At 38.7% G+C, this 19,099-nt stretch overlaps 1 pseudogene; it reads right to left on the bottom strand.

Moving 5' to 3' along the window:
* Positions 1-2,361: 2,361 nt before the first annotated feature.
* LOC129685228 (protein DENND6A-like) overlaps positions 2,362-19,099 on the bottom strand; it is a 32,672-nt pseudogene continuing 15,934 nt past the window's right edge.

The following is a 19,099-nucleotide window of genomic DNA, read 5'->3' as shown; positions in this document are numbered from 1 at the left end:
AGAGCCAGATCATACAACAGTGGGCCTTTGAAAGACTCTACCTAGCAAGATATCAAATCAGATGCTGAGACTCATAGCCAAACTTTGGGCAGAGTGCTGGGAATCTTACGAAGGAAGCAGAGATAGAACGATCTGGAGGGGATAGGAGCTCCACAAGGAGAGCAGCAGAACCAAAAAATCTAGACCCAGGGGTCTTTTCAGAGACAGACACTCCAATCAAGGACCATGCATGGAGATAACCTAGAACCCCTGCACAGGTGTAGCTCATGGCAGCTCAGTCTCTAAGTGTGTTCCCTAATAAGGTGAACAGGGACTGTCTCTGACATGAACTCAATGGAAGGCTCTTTGATCACCTCCTTTTGATGGGGGAGCAGCCTTACCTGGACACAGGGGAAGAAGATGCATCCAGTTTTGATGAGACCTGTTAGGCTAGGCTCAGATGGAAGGGAAGCAGGACCTCCCCTATCAGTGGACTGGGGAAGAGGCATGGAAGGAGATGAGGGAGAGAGGGTGGAATTAGGAGGGGATGAGGGAGGGTGCTACAGCTGGGATACAAAGCGAATAATGTGTAATATTAAAAAAAAAAGTATTCTGGCACTCTGCCCAAAGTTTGGCTATGAGCCTTAGTATCTCCTTCAATACCCTGGTGGGTAGAAATAATCAGATATGAGCCATAAAATAAAGAATAAACATACTAAAAGCTACAGTCCTAAAAAAGATAAACAAAAAGGAGGACCGTAGGGCAGATGCTTAATCCTGTATTTTTTTTTCCACACCAAACAATATTCCATTTTGGCAAGGTTGTACAAACAAAATGAAAACAAACACACAAAACCTTAATGTTGACTTAAACAAAAGTTCCTATGTCAAACAATAACAGAAAAAGTATACTGAAAATCATTAATTTAGGGGAAAGTATCACTCTGCAAATAATGTTGAAAGTTAAACTTAAAAGCTGGGCATGATGGCCCATACCTGTAATCCCAGCACTCAAAGAACACAGAAACAGTCTGACCTCTGTGAATTTGTAGACAGCATCATCTACAAAAGTGAGCCTAGGACAGCCAACTCTAAACAGAGAAACCCTGTCTTAGAGGAAAAAAAGAAAGAAAATTAAACTTAAAGTCCTAAAGTAATTATTTCCTGAATAGCTTATGAATGACATAAAAAAATTATTTTTTTAAAAAGCTGACTGTGATGTTGATAGTGATAATGTCTTCGAAAGACCTTAAAGCTAATTAATTTATGCAGGCCCAGTTAATAAAAGCAAAGAGAAAAATCAGCTCTTCCATAGCTAGAACTACATGTGCCGCCTTGTTTTGGAGAAATTTGTAAAACTTAATTTTGAAAATGGTGAAAAAAATTGTGAAATGAAAACCTACATGATAATTTCAAATACCAGCCAATAAACACAATGTGAAACAAGAGACACTTTTCAGCAAATGTTAACTTGACATAATGCCTTTAAAGTTATGTATCAGAATTAAATTAAAAAAGCTTCACAATTAGCAGCTGGATCCTGTGAAACATATAGGATAATGGAAGGTGCTACATAAGCCTCAGTTATATCTAACGATAGCTGGAAATTTCAGTTTTTCTATCGTAAGAAGACAGCCAGTGTGGGCAAATATTTTGATATTCCCCTGAGTTTCAACATGCTGGACAAAACAGCACCAACTAATATATATATATATATATATATATATATATCTGCAATGCCAGCACAGCAGTTTGGAGTCACTTATATTGATGGTCCACAAGTCTCTCATAAGAGCACTTTAGAACATGATTACAAATATGTAAATGCCTTTTGGTATTTCACTGCTGTGGAGCCAACCACAGAATGCACTGAAAATGTCTGTTTGTACACTCAGTTTTTCCACCTGTAGCTAGCGCTTGCTGTTGTTTTCTATGCTACTGCCACGGTGTGTCTACATGAAATGTCAGTATGCTTCCTGGCTCACAGTCCTTTTTGGCTGGAAAGCCTGGTATGTCATGTCACGCCAGTCTAGAGCAGCATCCCTTGCAGGTCCTCTTGCAATGCTAGGATAATTGAATCTATACGTGTCCTTAACTTCTCCATAGTGTAAGGTTTCACAGGTAAATTCTCTTGGTCAATCTGCAACAACTTATTTTTCAGTCTCAATACAAGATCTACTGTTTCTACTTCTGTATGTTTATGAATCCAGAGAAGGAAGTCCTCTTCTAAAAGAGCTTCTAGATGAAATGCATCCAATTTTTGTGTCATTTATTTCCATCAGGTCTTGAACTAGCTATCAAAAATTCGGAGATTTTAGAAACTGCTGGTAAGACCCAATCCTATTGCCTTTTATTCCAGATGTGAGCTGAGGCCTCATTTTCTCATGTGTTTTCATAAATTCTTTTGGGCAGAACTGTCTTAACTGGAATGGAAACTTCCATAGAGAAATACTTTTCTGTAAAGGCATCAAACTTGTCATGACGTGTGGGAATTCGTACCTTCATTACTACTCCCATGATAGGCAGATGCAATGTTTTCCCTTGCATTAGGGCTGGCCATTGGTCAACATCATTACAAGCTGCTTCCAAGTAAGGTTCATTTTTTTTTTTCAAAATACTCTGGTGCTATCTGTTTGAGTACGGTGTGAAAAAAAAATGAATATAAGGTAATTTGCTGATGATTTCTAAAAGTAGCCTCTTTTAAAAGTCTTATTTCCAACTTGTTGAAAATATATGTATAAATCCTTGTTGGTATAATGTTCTTTTGAAATGTACACAATTTACCCTTGTTCATTCAAATGCTGATTTCTTTCCCCTACTCTCTGGTTTCAATCCGGACATTGCATTGTGATAATTTATCTAAGCATCACCTGTCTCAACTTTGTGTAAACATGACAAAATAGAACAAACAGCCACAATGTTGAACAATAGAGAGGAAGGAGTAGGCGGGAGAGGGGGGGAGCCAGAGGACACGAAAGAGTGAGAGGCAAAGGGCAAAAGGAGCTGGGAACAGAGGCAGGAGAGAGATCTTGGAATGACATGGAGAGATGGACTGGACCTAATATATCACTAAAAGCAAGTATAATGTGGGAAATCTAAATGTTAGGAAACTATGAGGGCTTGGAGGTTTAGGATGGAACAACTATTGCACTGCATTGTGTTCTAGGTTAATTAAACAAATCCCAGTGTCTGTGTGGTGATTTCGGTATACAGCTGTTTAGGATTAACACCAAATTACCAGAAGATACATCAATAGTAAATATGAATAGTCACCTACAATAGATCCATAAAAATATGCAGGAGCTTTCTTTACATAAACTGGTAAATCTTTGTCGGATTGAATAAGAAGTCTCCTCCCAGAAGACTGGCGGAATCTAAAACAAAACAAGACAACCTGAATTTAAGTCTGCAAAAGACAAATAGCAAATATTAATTTTTTTTCTTTATCAGTAAGTTTGGCGTGGATAAATTACATCCACCGCCCTGCCCAGTTCCAGGTCGAAGCCCACCACACAAATGCAATGTAGCCAGGCTGAGAAGCCATCCCATTGGAGCTGGCCCTGGCGGCCATCATCCTCTTCATAGTCCTCCAGCAGGACTCCTGCTGCCACTGTAAGGGCCATCTTCTTATGCCCCTGGGATCTGGCCTTGTCCAACTACAGGAACTGGCTGAAAGAGAACTAGGCACTCTCTGTCCTGTTAAGCTGCCTCCAGAATTTGTCCCAGAAGGAAAAAGAGAGTTAGTTAAAGATATTGGCATAAGTAATAAAACTAATAAAAGCATGTCAACTATGTAATGGATAAAGTTTCCTGGCACCTTTCATGTATGATTCGATTTAGGAGGATTTCATTGTGTTACTATTTTTTTTTAACTAGCCATTACTTTTTATTAGGACATGTTACTTGTATGAAGTAAAGAATTTCAGGGCCTCTGAAACACTCTACTTAGTAGTGTATCAAAGCAGATGCTGAGACTCATAACCAAACCTTGGGCAGAGAGCAGGGAATCATATGAAAGAAGGGGAGTTACTAAGATCTGGAGAGGACAGGAGCTTCACAAGGACCAAATATATCTGGACACAGGGCTCTTTTCTGAGACTGACACTCCACCAAGGACCATTCATAGATATAACCTAGAACCCCTGCTCGGATGTAGCCCATGGCAGCTCAGCATCCAAGTGGGTTTTCCTAGTAAGGGGAATAGGGACTATCTCTGACATGAACTCAGTGGCTGGCTCTTTGACCTCCCCTCACCCCCAGGGAAGAACAGCCTTGCTAGGCCACAGAGGAGGATACTGCAGCCACTCCTGAAGATGTCTGATAAGCTAAGGAACAGGAGGAGGACCTCCCCTATCAGTGGACTTAGAGAGGGACAAGGAGGAGATGGGGGTGGGTGGGATTGGGAAGGAATGAGGGAGGAGGCTACAGCTGGGATACAAAGTAAATAAACTGTAATTAATATAAAAAATTAAAAGAATTTCATTACAACATGCAACTAATATACTTTGACGGTGTTCATTACCTCAATTACTGTTTCTTATTAAACTCTTTTTTCCCTCCCTTCTTTGCCCTTCCACATGCCTACAATTTCACCTTTAACTAAGTAAAAAAGAAATCAAATATTGGCAATTTCTGTTTTGACCTATCATTTACCCTGATATTTAATCTGATATTCAATCTGATATGATCTTTACTTTTCAAATTTTACATTCTTCATTTATTTGCTCTGATTCATATTAGAATTTTTATATTTTCTTTTATTCTATTTTTATTTTTTCTTTGAAAATAGAATTCTTCATGATATTTACTTTTCTTCATTATTCCAGTAGTGCAAACATAATTTAATTAAGATAAGCTCAATTGTTTGTATGTATGAGTTCCAGGGAGCTTAAATGAAGGTGTATAACATTTGGCCATAATAGTTTTATGCTTTCTATAGTAAAGAATAGTATGATGTCAATACTATACCTAAACATATTACAAAACAAAAGAATTTTCCATGGGCTTTGAGATGAAAAAGGACAGAATAAGTAGTTGATGTTTGCATAGATTTTGTGTCATTTTCTGGTTCCTATTTAAGATCAAAGAATTATATTTATTACCCTAAGCTTTAAAAACACTCACTACATAAGCATTAGCTTAGAAAACCTTAAATTGCTTTTAAAAATGGTCAAGCCAAAATAGAAGAGAAAACACAGTTTTGTGCCCAATGTACAATTACACAATTACAGAATTTATATGCTTGCACTTGGATTTACAAAAACTCCTTAATGTACTAAAGTATAGTCTAATTGCTCACTAGTAAAAGGGGGAAACACTCTCTAATTAGATAAATACTTTTTATAGCAATCTTAGTAAACACACACTATTTACAAATGGGTAGTAAAGAGTTGGGAATGTGTGATCAATGCCTATTTTCACCCTGTTGTTCCTATGGGGCAGGGTCAACTTGGAATGTAGGATTCTTGCCCAGAGCTGCCCAGCATTCCAGACTAAGAGCTCTAATCACTTCTTTAGTCAACAGCATTCAAGAGATGAAAGGAGGCAATGGTTTCAATTTTTCCCCAGCTAATTGAAGTCAAACTAGTAATTGACTCTTATTTGCTTTCCCAACACATCCTTCTGGGAATAACCTCAGGGTCAAAATAGTTCTCAGAGTCCTAAATCTTTCTCCAAAACAGAACCTGTTTTTATTAGTTGAAGCTGAAGATCTTGTAAGGCCTCTTATTCTAAAACACTTAAAGCAGCTGCCATCTCTTTAGTTGAGTTGCAGGTGCTAGAAATTGTTGCTATGGTTTCACTAAGGTCAGAGTTCTAGTTCCTAGTATCTGACTTATCCATTATGAAATCTTGATTGTATCATGGTATTTCCGAGTATCTCCATGTTCCCACCTGTAAATTAAGATGTTGCGTTAAAAATGTTCTCTTAACTTCTCATAATTCTATATTAGCTATAAAGTAGACTCCCGTAAACCATGCCATGATGCACCCTGTTCCTAATTTTACAAAGAAGCCTTTCTGATTCCCCAGAAGAACTTTAAGCTCTACAATTTTCTTATCTTGGATATATCCTTAATCTATACTGAGTAGCTTTTTATTATGAACCTTTAGAAAAAGGGCTGTAATTTACTCGTATCTGTTAGGTAAAAACAACAAAAACTCCTTTTCCATTTGAAGGTGAGGCGGAAAAATTCCAAATTCCAATGAGGTATGACAAAGTGATGAGACTAAAGAGCTGGGAAGTGGGTTATTTTGTAAAGCCTAAAGACATGAGTTCTAACTCCCAGAATCATGTAAAACTGAGCATGCTAGTGCTTATTTTCCATCCTAATGCTCCTAGGGAAGCATAGATGGCAGAATACCAGAAGCTTGTAGGCCTTCGGGTCTCGTGTTCATAGCAGTGAAAAGAGACAGATTCAAACAAGGTGAATATCAAGAAGAAAAACTTGAGGTTGTTCCCTGATTTCATCTGCAATCCTTCTCACCCATGTTCCCACCCTCGCACAAGAACATGCACATACTTATCATTAAGGAGATGGAAAGAGAAGAGAAAGGGGAGGGGAAATAATGGAATACATATAAATCTACACTGGGTTCATGACTCAAGACTATCTATAACTCCATAACTCCTGCTCCAGGGCATCTGACACTCTTCTGGACTCCATGGGCAACCACAAGCACATGCCCACACGTACATACTCACACACTCACATTTACTGGTTTTAAGAAAAAAAAATCTAGTTTGGGCCCACTGAATTGTGCTTACCAGAGAGATGAAATAAATGGTAAGTAATAGAGGCAAGTCATTGTAAATCAAGGAATGTAAAAGTCAAGGACTAAAAAGCTAATGGTAAAAATAAAGGTTACTGTGAGAAACCGAAATGGTTAAAGATGGAGTGAGTTTTGTGTCCCTGCTATCACCCCTAGAGTGAAGTAGTGTAAGTACGCTTAGATGGGAAGACTTTCAAATAAACTAGTTTCTAGGGTTTGGATTCTTCTGTGTCTTTTCTGTGATATCTGTGTGCCTTGGTAGAGGCTTCAGGAGATTCATCACATCTGCAACTTAGTCTCAGATAGAACTCCGTACATAAGTGTTTGAATCTGATTTATTCTGCCTGAAGTTAACTAAATTTATCTCACTTTTTTATTTCACATGAGAAAGGTAATGTGTCCTTAAAAACCTAAACAAAAAGCAGAAAAACCAAAAACTACAATTATCAATAAAAAAAAATTTCATGCATGTTAACTGTAGAAAATTTGGATAATAAAATGATAAGATTATAACTATAGTTTACCACCATTACTTTTCTGTGCTTTTACTGAAACATTGTTCTATAGTTAAGATTATACTGAATTTGCAGAAAAAATAAATATTTAAGCCTGTAAACATAATATTCTTCTTTTCTCATCTATTTATTTTATTCACTTTACATCTTTGTAGCACATTCCTTCCTCCCCTTCCAATCCTACCCTCTCTGTGGCCCCCTCCCCTTTTCCTCAGAAAAGAGGAGCTCTCTTTCTCATCCAACCCAGTTTATCAAGTTGTATCAAGACTGAACATTTTCTCTTCCACTGCCTGTGGCCTGTCAAGGCAGTCCTGCCAGGAGAAAGTGATCTAAAAGCTGGCAAGTGAGTCTGTGTCCAATGCAGTCCCCACTTCCTTTACTAGAGGACCCATGTGAAGCCTAAGCTGCCCATCTGCTACATCTTTGTAGGGGCCTAGCTCTCGTTCTTGTATGCATCTTGGTTGATGCTTCAGTCTCAGCAAGCCCCTCTGGGCCCAGGTTAGTTGGCTCTGTTGTTTTTCTTGTGGAGCTCCTGTCACCTCTAGGTCCTTTTCTCTTTCCTCCTGCTATTCCCCAAGACTCTATATACATTGACCAATGCTTGGCTGTGTGTCTTAGCATTTGCTTTGAGGCACTGCTGAGTAGAGTCTCTCAGAGGACAACTCTGACAGGCTCCTGTCTGCAAACTTAGCAGAGTATCTTTCATAGTGAGTTGGCACTCTCTGATAGGGTGGATCTTTAGTTGGGCAGGCATTGGTTGGGCATTCCCTCAATCTCTGCTCCATCTGCTCTATCTTTATCCAGGTGAGGATGCATAAATTTCACTCAGAATCAGAGAGAACAGACAGAAGTAACAGCTGAAGAGAAGGAACAAGGCAGGAGGGGGAACACAGTGAATTAAGAGGGTGTAGATCAGACCTGAGGAGAGCAAGGTCCAGAAGACAGAAGGCCTGTAGAGAAAAGAGAAACTGAGGGTGGGGACATCTCTGTGACAAGGAGGGACTCAAGCAGATATTCCCAGTAGCAGAGACCATAGAGGCTGAAAAGGACACCCTCTAACTAGACAAGTCTTCTAGTAAAGGGAAGGGACCACCAACCCATCCACAAAACTTCGACCAAAAATTTACATGCAAAAAATTATATATCTTAATTTTTCTTTTACTGAAAATGGTACAATCTAAAACGTTTTATGTGTGCACTATAGTTTACCTAACAATGATTTAAACATCCTAGCTTTCTTATATTGTGAATATTTCCATGGTGACTATTAGTATGTAATAAATTGTTTTTCCTATTTTTGCTTATGTATTTGAGAAACTTCTCATTGAAGCAGTTCTAGGAATAAAAGTATTAACATTTTAAGAATAAAATTTAAATACTTATAAATATATATCCTTAAATCCATTCCTTCCAAAATAATATCAATTTTTTATAAATAGCCCTATAAGGCACTTCAAAATAAAATCCTTTAATATTGCAATAATCAATCATCACAGTTAACTGCATTATCTCAGGTCTTATTGTAGAAGGCTTTTTGTGTGGTTAAGAGTCACTGCTTAAGAATATCTAAATGACTATTAATGATGTAATTTTCCATAATCATCTTTCTAAAACTTGCAGCCTCAGACGACTTCAGGTACTTTTCTAATTACTCAGATGCAATCCCTCTCCTTAAGGATTTTATAATCTAGTAGGGGCATAGGGAAATAAATAGGTAATTTTAATATGATGGTACATTATAATACCTGGAGACAAAAAAAAAGAGAGAAAAATATCAATGACAGGTGAAACAGCATTATTGGAGATCAAAGGTATAAGCCAAGTCCAGTGGTGCACGGCTATAATCCCAGCACTCAAGAAAGCAGAACCAGGCAGATCTCTGTGAATTTGAGGCCAGACTGATCTACAAAGTGAGTCCAGGACAGCCAAAGCTACACAGAGAAAGCCTGTCTCAATAAACTAATGAACGAACAAATGAACTACCCACTCCCCCCAAAAAACAAAAAGGTAAAAAACGAGTAGCTGTACAATTTGTGTGCATGTGTTTTCAAACTATTTAGTGATTTTTTTTCTTTTCTTTTCCTTTTTTTCAATTCTTTTCTTTCTTTGTTTGTTTCTTTCTTTGAAAAGCATATGAACTTGGAAATGGTGGAGGGTTTTATGCCAGGCAAGGCTTGGATCATAGAGGGCTTTAGATGTCATACTCAGAAGCTCACCTTATTCTCCAGGCAAAGGGAGATACTTGAGATTTTAGTTAGCCCTTATGATAATTCTTTCGAGTGTGGTGGAAGGATAAGTGTATTTTCAGTGCAGGAATATTGGAAGCTAGAAGACAGTCTTAAGACTTGTAATCTCTATCTGAGAAACAGTAAACAGTCAAGTCAGGGAAGCAGCAATATACAAGTGCGTGGGGGAAAAAGAAAAGAAAAGAAAGATGCTGATGCCAACGTAGCAGTAATTGATAACTGAATATGGGGGCAAATGTTGAAAGAATAATTTTATTGTTATAAAGACAGTAAGAGTTATGAGGAGTCTGCATTGATCAGGATAACTGCAGAAGAGAGATACTGAGGGATAGACTACAGTATTGATGAGAAATGGGTTGAAAGTAACAGAGTATAAACACTGGATACTCAAAAGTTCAGCAAAAACTAATACAGCCTTCACCCAGAGAATTTCACTTCACTTGAAGTTTAAAAGTGAAGGAACTCAAGCTGCTTTGATAAGTTCAATGAAGCTTTTCTGTGTTTGGAGGAGCACAAACTTGTATTTGGAGGCAGTAAGTCTTCTTCAAGAGCATAGAAGAAAAACAGATTACTAGAGAAGAAACCAAAATTACATAAAAGGAAAGAAAATTAATGGAAGGAAACAGTTCAGGTAGATGTGAAGAAGCTGTTGAGTCTGAATGGAAAGAGTAGACTCTCCTGAACTGCAAATTTCATGATAAGAGTCCATAAATGATTTATTCCTAATGCCAACTGCAAGTTTGGATGTTTCCTAAAAGCATCCTAGAGTTTTAAATATTCACTAGAATGCTGACAAAACTCACAGACACCTATTATATTCGGTTATGGCTCATTATCTAGAAAGAATTTAAATTTAGAAAAAACAAAGTCACACACACCTGGCAGAGTAAAGGAAAGGCAATTTCCAATCATAAAGTTACAACTGCTTTAGGTATGTTACCTTCCCAGCATTTATGTGTAAAAATATTCAGAGTATTGCCCACCTGGGAAGCTAAACAAGCTGTGTTGCTCAGAGTTTGTATTGGTGCTTTGTTACAGAGGGAGGCATGATTTGTTGATTGATTGCCCACAAGGTTGAAATCATTTCCAGTTTCCCCCTCCCTAGAAGTTGTTTCCAGGGACCTACCTTGTACAGCAAAGGCATTCCTACCACTCCAGAAATTCCAATGGCTTAGCGCTTACCTCCCAGAAAGGCAGGGACAAAGGCCAGGCTTCTGTATTAAAAGGCCAAATACCAAGCAGTGGGACTGAGATACCGTTTTTGTTTTGTATTGAGATGTCTTTTGATTTTGTATTTATTTATCTTTGAATGATTTAGGCTTAGGCATGCTTGCATGACAAATGGTAAAGGAAAGCTTCAAGTCTGGAGAAAAAAGACAAAGTTAAGACGGCAAGATTCTTGAGAAGGTCAGAAAGGATGAATCTGCACAGAACGACAACAAAACTGATAGCCTCCTTCAGTACATCAGAAAAAAGGATGAAGACTGAATTGAAGACAAGACATATGTACAAGTTTTGATCAGTGACCTATTTTTTAATTGAAAATTGAATTATTTGCTGAGAATAATGGTCCAGGACAAAGTAAGAAGCATGAAAACAATTAACATTCTTGGAAAAAATTACCATGAATCAAAAAGACCCAGCAAACCGGTAGCATTAAGCTAAGGCTCTATTATACACACACACACATAGTAAGGTTGGGGTGTCATGCATTGGAGTGCATATGGAGGTGGAGGACAATTTTGTGGAGGTAATTCTCCCCATCTAATTTTATGTGGGGCTGGGGATCAAACTTGGGTTGCCAAGCTTGTATGCCAAACATTTTGATCCACTGAGTCATCCTACCAGCCCTCTAGACCTCTGGTATTTGAACATTGGTCACCGGGAGTTTTTACTAACACTACTATGCGTGGCTTTTTGATGACTGCAGTGATGAAGCTTAGGTTTAAAGGGTTCTGATGAAGAGAACTGGAAATGACATTTTGCCATGTTTTGAATTACTGTACTCAGTGACAAGTCAGAGGCTACAGGTCATCTCTGAATAGCACCCATAAACGATTCAAAACGAACAGATAGAACTAGGCCAGGAGGAGTGGAGCAGAGAAGAATGTATATGGAAGCACAAATAAGAATGGGGGTCTACAGAGTCTGGAATTTAAGAATTAACATAGACAAGATAGCTGCCATGGTACAGTTCACACTGCTTAGTATCAAACATTGAGTTCTTAGGCAGGTGTGCTGAACATAGTACTCAGGAGGTTGAGGCAATAGAATTGTGAGTTTCAGACCAGCCTGGGCTACATGGCAATAGCTGTTTTAGAACCAAACTGATGGAAAAGGACATGGAACTCTCGAATATTCACCGGTAGTATACCTTGGAGTGCTCTGTGTTGATTCATAGATATCAGGCTTTAAGCTCAGCTGTGTCAGGCTAATGGCCTTGGGACTGGGGCATTAAATAAACTCAAGGCCAACAAATTTATATTAGTCACCATTGACATTTAAATTGTGAAAAGAAACTCTGAGCAGAAAGCACACAAATAATGCAATAATAGAAATCAAGCTTAGTGCTACGAACTTGTATTAATAACTGGGCAACGGCAACAAAATAATTAATTTTGGTGACAATTTTTTCCTACAGATTCTGTCCATGCATCACCCTTGCTACTCATACTTTGTAAATTACTATGCTCTGGACAACTTCAACCTGATAACTTTGTGCAGAGAGCCCTACTACCTTCCAATAATGGGTTATAATGACTGGGAAATTTTTAAGGCCAAGAGTAGCCCTTGATCCATGACAGGCAGAAAGGGGTCTAGATTCTTGCTGACTTAATACTGGATTGGGATTGTTGGTAACAGTTTCCAGAGTTGCCTAATAACATTAAACTCTCATCACTCCAGCAGAAGTCATCATGGTCTCACACTGTATTGTCCGCTTTGTCTTTTCTTACTCCCTCCGTTTCCTCCCTGTATTTCCTGTACTCCCTCAACAATCGTGGGTCCACTTTAGAAAAATCCACAGGCTTAGTGGCCTGCTGTCTTGCCTATAGCATTTAACTTAACCCAACAACTATGAATAATGGGTATCATTATTGTTATCTTTTAAAATTAAAAGAATTAAGTGCTTAGATAAGTTAGCCCACATCATAGGTTGAAAAGGCAGCGATGGAATCTGAACTTAGATTTGTATCACGGAATGTGCTGTACCACAGGGACAGGAGATAGTTACTTAGCATAGGAGATTTCTGCACCAGGAAAATAAGATATGTTTTTGTTTCCTGTAATTTTGGAAGTGGAGTGTTTAGTTAGACTGCTTTGAGGAGGGGTACTTTTGTCTCTTTTGTTTCTCTGATTTTAATAAAATTCCCTTTGAAAATATTAGGTGCTTTTTCTAGGCTCAAGTAGAAGTAAAAGGTTTTCGTTTTCTTCCAATCACACGAAGAATTGAATATTTAGTCACTTAGGGTCGCTATCCCATTCAGCTTGGTCATTGCTATTATTCTGAAACTCACTATTGTTCAGACCTTGTAAGGTCTAGTGTTACTAAGGAATCCCATTCATTATAGAGGACATGCAGCAAAAATAGATTCTGGGAACGTCCAGGTTATCATCTAGATGTCAGAGTTAAAAAAAAAAAAAGATTCATAAACTGTCAGAACAAAATGAAATCTTAAGTACCACCCTGTTCACTTTATTTTACTGATGAGAGACTTTAGAACCAGAGAAATTGAGAAATATGCTAAAACACACTAAGGCAGTGATGAATAGGGACATAGATTACCTGATTAAAGTTATTTTTTTTTCCGTCCATGACATCACAGTGACCCAGACTATCAATTTTCTACTTTCTTACCTCCAAAGTTCTTCTCATGTTTCATATGGCCAAGTGAAGCCAAAAGTACTGTTCTTCCTTTGTTCCTGGATTAGAAAGTGGGAAAATTTGAAGAAGATGGAGTGAGATTGGTAATTGTGGTAGTTCAAATGAAAGTGCCCCTATAGGCTAATCTGTTTGAATACATGGTTCTCAGTTTGTGGAACTGTTGAGGAAAGGTTAGGAAGTGTGACCTTGTGAGAGGAGGTATGTCACTTGGGGTGGGCTTTGAGGTTTTAAAAGACTCAGTCTTTGTTTTACCATCATGAAGTCAAAAATCCCTGAAACCTTAAGCCCCAGCTAAACCCTTCTTTTTATATGTTGCCTTTACTTGTACTGTTTTGTTACACCAACAGAGAAGTAACTAAGGCAGTAGTATTTCTTCAACTTGCTATACCTTTCTCTACCCTTATTGTTTTCATTTCTTACCGCTGGAAACATGTTTCACATACCTGGAAGAAAGTTTTAGACCGTACATGTGTCTGTATAAGTTAAGTACTTGTAACCGTTTGGGAACATGGTCTCCAAGAAGATTTTTTTTTTTATGGTGAAACAAAAGTGAGTTCCTATTTCCTGATTTTTAAAAGATGTTCAATCTTGAAAACCAGTTAGCAAGCCTAGGAGCTGTCTCTATAGAAAGATCCCAGTGAGCTCCAGCTGGCAGCCAAAGGCAAATTGCCAGTCAAATGAGTGTGCGGTCTTGGAATTGAAACTTCCAGCACTATTTCATCTGTCTCATGTAGAGGAGAGATGAGTCTTCCCTATTGAGCTTCTTCAAATTACTGGAATGTGCAAAACAAATGCATGTTGCAAGTGATAAAATGTTGTTTTGCCTTTTTTTTTTTTCTTAAGGGTGGTAGTTATTGACTTAGTTTTTTTTCCCTGACATTGTGATAAAATACCCTGACAAATGTAACTCAATGGAGAAAGGGTGTATTTTAGCTCACAGCTCAAAGTAAAGTCCTCTGTGGCAAGGAAGTCAAGGCTGCAAGATATTGAAACACCTAAACAGGTCACATCCATAATCAAGAAACAAAGATGGAGAAATGCATGCTGCTTAGTTCCCTTTTACCAATTATACATAACAAAATGTAACACGATAATGTTATGCAACAAGCTGCAAAAATTTATTTGTGACTGATCAAAGATGGCTGTGCCAAGAGGACACTGTCTGACAAGCAGGACAGCAGTGATTGCACAGTGACCAACAAACCAAATTCTGGGCCCCCAAACACCAGTAATTGTGTTTCCCAAGTGAGAGGAAACCTCATGGTGTAGGAACAATCCTGTCCATTCTCTGGTCACCAAGTTAAACTCCGGAAGAGTTCCTGAGTCCTGGCAGGCACTTAGTCGCCAGCCCAGAGCCACAAACCTATGTGCTCTGATCACCATTCCAGACAGAACTGTGGCCCCACTATGCCAGAGACTGGGTTTCCCTATAGGGAGGAAAACTCATGTGGAAGAAAACATAAGGTCTAACCTGAGGGTACCCAGCCAAACTCCCCCACCCATGAAAAGCTCCCAGGTTGCTGCGGGTGCCCAGTTGTCATAGCAGAGCCACCCACGTGTGCCTGCATGTTATACTCACCATCCCAGACTGAACTATGAACTCCAAAACACCACAGACTGGGTCTCCCTCTCTGGAAGAAAACCCACAGTGGGGGAAACATCAGGTATGGCCTCTGGACACACAGCTAATCTCCAGAAAAGTTCCTGGGTTCCAGCAGAATTCAGGTTCCAGGCTCCTGCCATATGACTGAGTGCTGGGCTCACCTGCCACTGTTTACCACTTGAGTACTGGGGCACAGAGCTCCAACCTCAGACCTACAGAAATCTGGGATCCATGAGATCAGCTCCCAGACACTGCATCAACCTGTCTCCATAGCTAAAATGACCAAACCTAGGAGATCCCTGGTTCTTCAAGGGAGCTGCACCCAGCAAAAACACTGTGAGAGCAGCAGCAGCTGCAGACAAAATTCAGAGCAAGAAACTCAGTGGCAGGGTAGCTGTCTCTAGGACTTAAATCAATACCATTGAAATCAGGGATGAGGTAAGGCTGCCCACTCTCTCCATATCTCTTCAACATAGTTCTTGAAGTCCTTCCTAGAGCAATAAGGGATCAAGGATTTAAGGAGATCAAGGGGATTCAGTTAGGACAGGAAGAAGTCAAAGTATCATTATTTGCAGGTGATATGATAGTATACATGAGTGACCCGAAAAATTCTACCAGGGAACTCCTGCAGTTGATAAACACCTTCAGCCAAGTGGCTGGATACAAAATTAACTCAAAAATATCAGTACCCCTCCTGTATACAAAAGACAAATTGGCAGAGAAAGAAATTAAGGGGAAAAAAAAACCACCTTTCACAGTAGCCACAAAAGACATAAACTAATTTGGTATAACTCTAACCAAGCAATTCAAAGGCTTGTATGAAAAAACAAAACAAAACAAACAAACAGACAAAACTACAAGTATTTGAAGAAAGAAATAGAAGAAGAAATCAGAAGATAGAAAGATCTCCCATGCACATGGCTTGGTAGATTAAAATAGTAAAAATGGCTATCTTACCAAAAGCAGTCTAAATATTCAATGCAATTCCCATCAAATTACCAACACAATTCTTTACAGATCTGGAAAGAAAATTTCTCAACTTCATAGGGAATAACAAGAAACCCAAACTTGCTATAATAATCCTCTACAATAAAAGATCTTCCAAGGTATCCCCATCCCTTATCTCTAGCTGTACTAAAACTGCATGGTACTGGCATTAAAACAGACTGATGGATCAATGGGATCAAATAGAAGACCCAGAAATAAACTCACACACCGGTGTCATGTGATTTTTGACAAAGATGCTAAAACCATACAATGGAAAAAAGATAGTATCATCAACAAATTGTGCTGGTCTAACTGGATGTCTACATGTAGAAAAATGCAAATGAATCCATACTTATCACCCTGCATAAAGCTAAAGTCCTAGTGGATCAAAGACCTCAACATAAAACTACACACACTAAAAATGTTAGAAGAAAAATTGGGGAAGAGCCTTGAACTCATTGGTGCATGAGATAAGCTTCTGAACAGAATACCAACAGCACGGGCTCTAAGATCAACAATCAATAAATGGGGCCTCATGAAACTGAATAGCTTCTGTGAAGAAAAGGACACTGATATCAGAACAAAACAACTGCCTACAGAGAAGGAAAAGGATCTTCACCAACCCTATATCTGACAGAGGGCTAAAATCCAGAATACTGAAGAAGTTAAATACATACAAGCCAAGCAGTCCAATTAAAAAAATGGGAAACAGAGCTAAACAGAGAATCTTCAACAGAGAAATATAGAGTGGCAGCAAAATACTTAAAGATATGCTCAGCATCCTTAGTCATCAGGGAAATGCAAATCAAAATGACACTGAGAGTCCACCTTACACATATCAGAAGAGCTAAGATCAAAAACTCAAATGAGAATACATGGTGGGGAGGATGTAGAGAGAGGGGAACCATTTTCCATTTCTGGTGGGAATGTAAACTTGTACAACCATTTTGGAAATCAATATGGCACTTTCTCAGACAATTAGAAATAATATTACCTCAAGACCCAGCTATACCACACCTAAGCATATATCCAAAATATGTCCAAGTATACAACAAGGGCATTTGCTCAACCATGTTCCTCACAGCTTTATTTATGGTGGCCAGAATCTGGAAACAACCCGGATGTCCCTCAACAGAGTAATGGATACAGAAATTGTGGTACATTTACACAATGGAATACTACTCAGCAATTAAAAACAAGGAAATCATGAGATTTGCCACAAATGGTGAAGAACTAGAAAAGATCATCTTGAGTGAGGTATCCCAGAAACAGAGACACACTCACATATATATACTCACTTATAAGAGCATATTAGACATATAATATGTGATAAACACACTAAAATCTGTACAGGTAAATAAGCTAAATAATATGCAGGACACTAGGTAAGATGATCAATGCTCAGTCAGAAAGGCCAAAGAGATAGAGATCAGAAGAGGGAGAAAACAGGTAACAGGACAGAAGCCTACCACAGAGGGCCTCTGAATGACTCTACCCAGTAGTTTATTGAAGCAGATGCTGAGACTCATAGCAGAGTACAGGGAATCTTATGAAAGAAGAGGGAGATAGAAAGACCTGGAGGCGACAGGAGCTCCACAAGGAGACCAACAGAACCAAAAAATCTAGGCCCTGTTGTCTTTTCTGAGTCTGATACTCCAACCAAGGACCATTCATGGAGATAACCTAGAACCCTTGTACAGATGTAGCCCATGGCAGCTCAGTCTCCAAATGGGCTCTGTAGTAAGAGGAACAAGGGCTGTCTCTGACATGAACTCAGTGACTGGCTCTTTGATCATCTTCCCCTGGGGCCACAGAGGAAGATAATGCATCCAGTCCTGTTGAGACCTGATAGGCTAGGGTCAGATGGAAGGGAAGGAGGACTTCCCCTATCCATGGAATTAGGGAGGGGCATGGGAGGAGAAGAAGGAGGGAAGGCAAAATTGGTAGGGGATGAGGGAGGAGGCTATAGGTGGGATACAAAGTGAATAAATTGTAATAAAGAAATAAATTAATGAATTCATTTGTTTTAATATCCTGTGTACAACTTCAGTTTATTTGAACCTTTTCTATCCCATGTATAATTAGTGGAGAGCCCAGAGGAAGGGGCACACTACACAGAAGTAGTTCTTTTCATAGGAGAGCAGAGTGTCAGTTGGCAAATAAAAGATAGCAGCCTGGACTCAGTAGTAGGTATTGTTGCTTCTGTCAACATTGAATAGAACCAAGTAATTTTGGAATAGATGAGAAATAGCTCCATTTCAAATCATTAATAGATTCTCTGAGACCTATTAATAGAATATTTTACAGCATTTAGAATATTTAAGATTAAAAGAAATGTAAATTTAGAAAATAATGCATGTAAAGCATTTGTTTATTCACTTTGATCATTGAGGCTGGGGAAAAGTTCTGAACTGAGAAGAAACAGCTTTTTCGAGAATAATGTCTTTTATTTTTTTTTTTTTTAATGCACAAACTGAACTCTGTGGTAGAGTCTTGAAGCAAATACTTGTGCTATGTGAAAATTATTCTTTCAGGGGAAGTATTTTATCATATTCTGAGAAAATTCACAGGTTTCCCGTGAGACTAAAAATACTATGTTTGAGGACTAGTAGAAAAAGATAGTAATCTTCTTTGAGTACCTGTAGATACTAAAGATTATTTGGGAGGCTAATTTACAGCCTGTCAGTGAATGTTTCCTTTTAAAGAACCCAATTTTGAGTGATAGCTAAAGAGAGCTAACATTACCCAATAGTAGACAGGTGTCAACTTAGCTAACCTGGACCTGTGTTTCTCAGAATTCTCTCCTCTACATACTATTTTGTTAAGTTGAATCATTATAGGTATTGATAAAATGTGGCAGTGGAAGCAAAAGAGTACTCACGGAAGGACAATACAGGAGCTCATACTCATGTGTCGGGTAAGCCCAGGCTTCCTCTGTCTCCTTCTCAATTCTTTAAGGGTTTTCTAACTCTTAGACAACCGTGGGTAGCTTCTGGAACAGCAGTGAGATCTGCAGTCCCTTGGCTGCAATTGTGTCTCCCCTTTCAAGTTGAGCTTTGTGATGAATGTCCCCAGGTTATCCTCAGTGTCACTAGCCCTGAAATGGAATTCTTTG

Source organism: Psammomys obesus, unplaced genomic scaffold (genome assembly GCF_907164565.1).
Source record: "Psammomys obesus unplaced genomic scaffold, mPsaObe1.curated_primary_1811, whole genome shotgun sequence".
In the NCBI taxonomy this organism is placed as follows: Eukaryota; Metazoa; Chordata; class Mammalia; order Rodentia; family Muridae; genus Psammomys; species Psammomys obesus.
This window is presented reverse-complemented; position numbering and strand designations above follow the sequence as displayed.